This window comes from Chrysochloris asiatica, unplaced genomic scaffold (assembly GCF_000296735.1).
Source record: "Chrysochloris asiatica unplaced genomic scaffold, ChrAsi1.0 scaffold00190, whole genome shotgun sequence".
Classification (NCBI taxonomy): Eukaryota; Metazoa; Chordata; class Mammalia; order Afrosoricida; family Chrysochloridae; genus Chrysochloris; species Chrysochloris asiatica.
In genome coordinates this window covers 4160479-4168063 of record NW_006408708.1, presented here as the reverse complement: position 1 = coordinate 4168063, position 7585 = coordinate 4160479, and positions in this window count along the sequence as shown.

The window sequence follows — 7585 nt, the reverse complement described above, 5'->3', positions numbered from 1 at the left end:
TACAATAATACTGTTCTGCACTATATTTCTTTCATTTTCCCATGTCATTTCCCACATCTTCATTAATTTTGTTCTACCATAAGGGTGTTCCATAATCACTTGAAATAATTCTGTGTTTTAGGCATTTGGGCTGTTTTATATATTATTGCTGAAGTAAATATTCTTGTTGTTAAATCTTTGCAAACTTCATGACTATTTCTTTAAAACGAATTCCTGTGAGTACAATTTCTGGACCAATAGGAATAAGAACTTTTAAGGCTATACATTTATTATTGTTGTGAGGTGCCATCGAGTCGGTTCCAACCCATAGTGGCCCTGTATAGGTTCCCAAAGAGCGTCTGGTGAGCCTGAACTGCCAGCCTTGCAGTTCAAACTGACTTTGCAGTCCAGCACATTAACCTACAGCGCCATACCAGGACTGCACATATGCATTGCCAAATTGCTCTAGGAAGTTGGAAACTATATGCATTCCTATAGTGATCTCTGCAAGTCACTGTATGCTCACAGAGTAAGCAATCGCCTTCTAATTGTTCTGTCTTCCAAATTCAGATTATGATATCAGAACACCCCCAAAGCACACTCATATTCATTTACTATGATGTTCAAATAATTTCCCTATTAGTACAGTATGCTGGGACCCCTCAGAGGACTTGGCTCAGTTGTCCTTTCTTACACTGTAAGCTTTGAGAGTGCACAGATTATGTATGGGTAAATCTCTTTTGGTACAGAGCCACATAGAAATGAGCTCCTTACATGTTAAAAAAGCACTTTTAAAGGGCTGGTAAATGTATTTCACTTGCACAAATGATGTTAAATTATTTGTCTTTCCCTGGTCCCCTTTCATGGACTTGTTCATAGTCATGAATGGCATGGTGAGTTAAATGTGTGTGTGTGTGTGTGTGTGTGTGTGTACTGTTTGCCTTGATTGTTTAATTTTTAATTGATGGATATATGCTTCTATACTTTTAATGGGTATTTTTTATGAAATGTTTAAAATCAATGAATTAATTTATATTCAAGGACTGGGTATATCAGTGCCCTTGTGGGGACTTAGTCTATTCAGGTGAAATGTAAAATCTGGTACTTGATTATTTCTCATAAAATCCTCTCCTGAAGGAACATGACAAGATCACAGGTAAACATACACACAATGAACCTCAAGTCCATTTGTGAAATAATTGTTTCTTATTACGTGCCTGCCATCATTTACTTTGAAGTGCTTGCCACATTGCAATGAGTCTCACTCACAATTATTTTCCTTCAAGGCATATACCTCAGGTGTATTCTGCTTTGTCATAGCAATTCCTCTTCACCTGTACCTCTCTCTCTCTCTCTCTCTCTCTGGCTATCTGGCAATCTATTAAAGAATAGATAGCCATCCTTGACTTAGAAAATGAACAGTTAGCAAACATCTCATACCAGAAAACAGTCATGTAATGAACCGTCACAACAGTTACTGTAAAATCACATTAGCAAGTAGATGTTCTCCTCTTTTTGGACACTCCCAAATCCTTCCTTTGAGTGTCAATGGAAAACCCCCATGGGATACCATTCTTTAAACTGGGGCAATTTTTTCAAGGTGTTGGCTGCTACTGAAGGCTCTTACTAGGGGGCAATGATTGCTTTTTCCTGGGTGTGAGAGAGGAAGGGAGGGATGCAGCAATTTCACAGCTATGCAAGGATCCTGGAAGGATGCAAATTTAAATGTGTCCTTTCTCTCAGGCTTGTTCAAATCTAAGTGGCCACTATCTAGAAAGTATCATCCCCTCCGCATCTGCATCATTACTAATGGAATTCTTCCCATCAATTTAAGTTTCTAGCCATCTTGACTTTAAGCTAACTATAAGTATTCTGTTTCTTTCCTCAGACTTTCTACAAGTTGAACTAGTGACTACAAAAAGTATCAGCAAATAAGAAATCTGATTTCCACACATAGGTAGCTGTAATGTGGTTGGGGTTTGAATAAAAAAATCTCAACAGTGACCACGGCACTGGCCACAGCCCTACCTACATATGAACATAGCCACATATGATCTGAAGTCTTGGCATGTCCATTCCTTTCTATATACTCGATTGTTTCCTACATCAACTATTGAAAGAATAATGATGATAGCAAACAAGTCATTTTTTAAAAATCCACCTTTATCTGAAAGTTCATTAAGTAAGCATTGAAATACTCCATATTTGTTCCTGCTTGGGCACCATTTCTCTGGTCCAGTCATGACAGAACTAACATATGCCCATCTTTAGGTAAAGTGCGCTCATTTTCTCCCTTTATCTTTTCCTTCCTTTTTTTTTTTTTTCCTAGAGGTATTGTGCATCTTTAGAACTTGTTCTTTTTACTTAGAGAACAAACATTTGAATTTAGAAGTACCTCCCCCAGGTTAAAGGATTTATAAACATGTCAAAAATGATGCTTAGAGTGGGGTGGCAAAGAAAGCAAATGCAGTTGCCAGTCTGTGTCTATGAAGAGTACAGCTACCACCCTGGGCAGTGAGACCTGGACTTTGCACTCCCTGGAGAACTTGTTTTCCCATTAATAATGCAATGTTGGACAATGTATGGCCTACAAACAATCATCTCTCATAGAAGGCTTTCATTCCACTCTATTTATTTTTCAAACTTGAGAGTCACGGTATCCAAGAATTTTGACCAATGTGCCAAGAAAACATTGTGCATTATACTAGGGTCACATCCTATAGCTGAAACTACACGTTAGGTGCAAAAAAGCATGTGGCATGAGTTCATTTTCTATCTTGTGAAACTGACTGCTTCTCTCTGCTTCTGGACCAACTGTTCTGCCTAAAATGGAGCCATCATTTAAGAAATATATCACCACCATATATCACTTTGTTCTGATAATATATGACTCTAATACATCTGTTGCTTTAATGATATATTAATGTAATACATTATCAGAGCAAGGACAACTGATGATATATTATGGGAAGAATGGTGCCATTCAGAAAATGAAGGATTCAAGAAAAGATTCATTAGAATTATAGAATAATCGCCAACATCTGAGACTCTGAAAACTACAATCTTGATCTAATTCAACACTTAGACAAATGCCTCCTAGATTTTTTCCCTATCCAGGCACCAAATTCTGTTAAAAAAAACAAAAATGGTTACTACATTTTTTTTAAACCAAGAACCTTTATTATAAACATGCTTAAATATCTTATTAATGTGCTTGCATATACAGTAGTGATAAAGTATTTTTATGCAGTTTAGAACTTGGCATGTGCTAGATACATTAATCGAATCATGGGCATTTATGTTTCAAAATAGTTGTAATGAATCTATGTAACAATTTCATACTGTAAAACTATACCAACACGGAGAAAGTAAATGTCACAATTTACCTGGGAGTATAATTTTTAAGGACATGCAAGGATAGAGGAATATTTTTGAAATTATAATCCTACAAACTATAATGCTTTCTCATAGTCATGAATGGCATGGTGAGTTAAATGTGTGTGAGTGCAGATTGTTTGCCTTGGTATACATGACGGGTGTCAGATCTATATCAGGAAAAATTAAGTTACTCCTCTTCCTAATTTATTTTTTAAATTTCCTTGTTAATATTCTTCATTTTCACACTGATAATTATTGGACCTTCATTTAGGAAAATTTATTTTACTTTTAGTCTTACAGTGTATTCAATGGCAAAGAGGAATTCCATAGATTTTGAAGGTTGCTACATAGTCTTTTTACATACTATGTCTTTTTACATACCGACAATGGCTGTGATGAAATTTTGAATCACTGCAGACTCAGTGTATCCAGTTACATTGTTTTCACTAGAAAGTCCTCCTTATTTACCCCTAGCCATAGGCGACTAAGTAACACTGACCTCTGGACAGTCAGAACAGCATTCTTCTCTCATCACAATAATCTGAACTCCAGTCATTGTTCAACATTAATTATTGCCAAGGCTATAGCGTTTCCTTGTTAGTTGACAGTTGATCTTCATCCTATCATTAACCTTAGGTCAATTTAATACCAACCTCCATTTTCAGCACTGTACAAACAATTTATTTTTGCTCTTTTTTTTCAGCCACACAAAGGCAAACAATGTCAGACTGCTCTACATTGTTCTATGCGTTACAATGATTAAACATTTTTAAAGTCATTTAGACATCAAAGTTTCCAACGCACTGGACAATGAGCTTTCTGGAAATGAGGCGATGGTTTGTTTTCCTGTAGGAGAATTATATTAGGAAGAAATCAAAAGGAGTGAAAAAGGACTGTGAAACACAAGGTCAGAGGTTCAAGCCCACCAATAACTCCACGGGAGACACGTGAGGCTTTCTACTCCTGCAAAGATGTAGTAGTCTTTGCTACATCTTTGCACTCTCAGAAATCCTTTATAAAGAGTCACTTTAAGTTGGAACAGACTCAGTGGCACACAACAACAGCAATAACAAGTTTAGGTATACAAATATATTTCATATCAGGATTATTCAATTATACATGAGCGAAGAGGATTCTACTATACAAGACTAAGCACTATGATATAGAATGGGGTCCTGTTTCACACCGTAGGATGAGCACTGGACCACAAGGTCAGTTTGGCGGCTCAAACTCACTAACCACTCCTTGGAAACCCTACACAGGGTTGCTATGAGTAGGAACCAACTTGACAGCACTTAACAAGAGCACAACAATGATATAGAATACTATGTATTTAGTGTTCTCAAAGTCACCAGTAGCTGTGATAGAAAAATTCAGACCATTTTACCTGCCTAAAGGATTTTTATTGCCACTTCCTGTAAATCAGAAGTTTGGAAATATAGAATCTAGAATTCCTGCTGAGAAATTTATTTAGTGTTTTCTGTTTTTTCAAGACCACATGCTTATAATGCCAGAGATAACAGACACAGCACAGACTCTTGAAACAATAATATCTGATACATCTAACTGAAGAGTAAGTGTTGGTGGGTGGTGGTATGTCATGGAGTCGGTTCCGACTCATAGCGACCCTGTACAGGGTTTCTGAGGCTGTAAATCTATACAAGAGCAGAAAGCCTCATCTTTCTCCTGAGGAACTGTTGGTAGTTTAGAACTGATGACCTTGAGGTTTGCAGCCCAATTCGTAACCACTACACTACCAGAGTTAGTAGGCATGCAAATCTAATCACAGATGATAGCAAGTTAAAGAAATGCTTGCTGAACTTTGTTGAATACTCACTCCTCCCTAATATAGAACTCAGAAAAGCATTAATTAAATTACCAGAGGATAAGTACTGCTTTGTATACAAAAAGGTGTTTGTATATCCACATGTAAAATGTTACATAAGAAAAATGGTTGAAGTCAGTCAATCAAACAAATATAAATTTTTAAGAAAAACTGTGTAACTTTATGAGTGTTGCTTTTGTTGTAGTTAAGTACTGTCAGGTCAAGTGGGTTCCAATTTCTAGGGACACTATATAGGGTTTCAAGGTGGGTGCGAACTGCCAACCTTGCAGTTAACATTTCAGTGCTTATCCTACAGCACCACTCCAGGACCCAAAATGTATCTTTATTTGAATTTTGACCATTTATACAGCTTGCCAATCAGCGAAGATAAAATCCAAAGTTATAGTTATACCTGGTAACAGAGTGAAGGCATCAAGTCTGGATGTTAACAGTTGTCAAAGCTGAACACTGGCACTTCCTTGCATCCAATGGAAAGTATAAACTGAGACACCTTGCCTTTGCTAGGAAAAAAGAGGACGACTTTTACCTTTTCCAAATCTACTTACCTGAATAAAATTGGTAAGTATAGGATACGATTTTTTGAGAAATTCTAATTTTGTCCCATAAAATTCTCAATGCACAAAGTAGGGTTGAGGGTATAAGAGGATATCTCTTATCCTCCTGAGTCTGAACAAGAAAGAAGTAGTCTAGCATTCCAAATCTGCCTCACTGCCCAGAGTTATTCTCAGGGCAAGTTCTGCTGTTACCTTCTATACCTTCACTTAACACAAGGCCTGAGTTAAATGGGCTCCTATTGGCCTGAATATGTGTGCTGGGGCCAGAAGCTTTTTCACTTCCAGGAAAGAATAAGGTCCAGGGACAAGATGAAAGTCCTCTTTTGTTGTGGAACTTAGGAGCCGACTATTAGCGCAGGTGGCATCCTGGCAGGCCACATTCTACATCATGACCCAGGAGCAAGGGTAGATTACCCAGTAATCAAGGTAAACACAGGCTGACTTGTGCTTACTTATTAGTCTGTAGTGAGCCATTTGGCATGGATTTCAAAGATGTGGTGAAAAACAGGTGAAACTGTTTGCAACAGATTAATAAATAAATAAGCACAAGTCAGCCTGTGCTTACTTTGATTACTGGGTAAATCAACATTGCCCAGGAGCCAGACATATCTGCAGCTCTATAGAAACTTGTGGACAAAGGGACAAAAGATCAAGCTTCCTAGAACTCTTAAGAGTCTGGACTAGGAAGGTAAATCTACAAATAATTCACCTCAGAGGAAAGGACTTCAGTTACTAATGCCTAGAAATACAAAAGAATCATCTTGTCGCTCTATGCTCAATTCCTAGAAAACAGAACTTTTAATAAGAAACCCTGAAAAATGAGTTTGAATCATAATTTATTTAGACAATAAGTGTTGACTGAACTACAACTAGTCACTTTTAGACAGATCTTTTTTTTTTTTTTTTTTAAATCAGGAGAAAGGGGGTCTACCTAATACCATTTTCTGAAACCAAAAAAAAAAAAAGTACAAAATCATTGTCCTCCTTTTTTCACCCTTCCTCCCGAATGCTGTCCAGGTACCAAAACTCAGAAATCTACATATCTTTTTGTATGTTAGATTGTATGTATGCTATTCCAGGCATAGGAATCTTGATGAGAGGAGAAGGTATATATATGAGATCTGCAGCAGTCTTTAATAAACATTGTTTAGTGCAGATCATGCAAACCTGCCAAATTTAGCTGGCACTTCTCGTGACAGATGTTGGTAAAGTTGTCATTGGAATCTCCCAAACCTAACAAGATCTCTGAGTTCAATTATTATTGACTTTTTTAAAGTTATCTTAAATAATTTCACCATCAAATGCTGAGTTTGGTGTTTTTGTTTGTTTTTTGCTCTTTTTTACTCCTTAGTGAATTTTCAAGTTAAAGACTTCTAAAGTCAGTATCTCAAACTAAAAAGGCTGCTATGATACATATGTATCTGTTCACTCTTGAAGTATGGAGATTTCAAGTAGATTTGTCTAGTTGCTAACAAACCACAGGGAGAGATAGGAGTCTACCTGAGCTGTCTCCAATGAAGAAGCCAGCCCTTGATGTTCTCCAATGCTCACTGAAACCTTGGGAACATCAGTCCTCAAGTCAGTAAACAGTGATCTACACGGTGTTGTGCACACAAAAATGTGTCATGGCAAATTATTTTCCAAGATTAAAGAATGTCTTTGTGTATTTCTGTAGAATGACATCCAAAAGCAGGTTATAAGATCTTCTAGTTCAAAAAGAGCCAAAATTTCATAGTGTCATGGAATTCAAAATTCATGGTTTCATAAAATACTATAAAATATCTGGGGAAAGGAGGAATGAAGAGGGGAGGTGAGGAGTTCTTAAGTC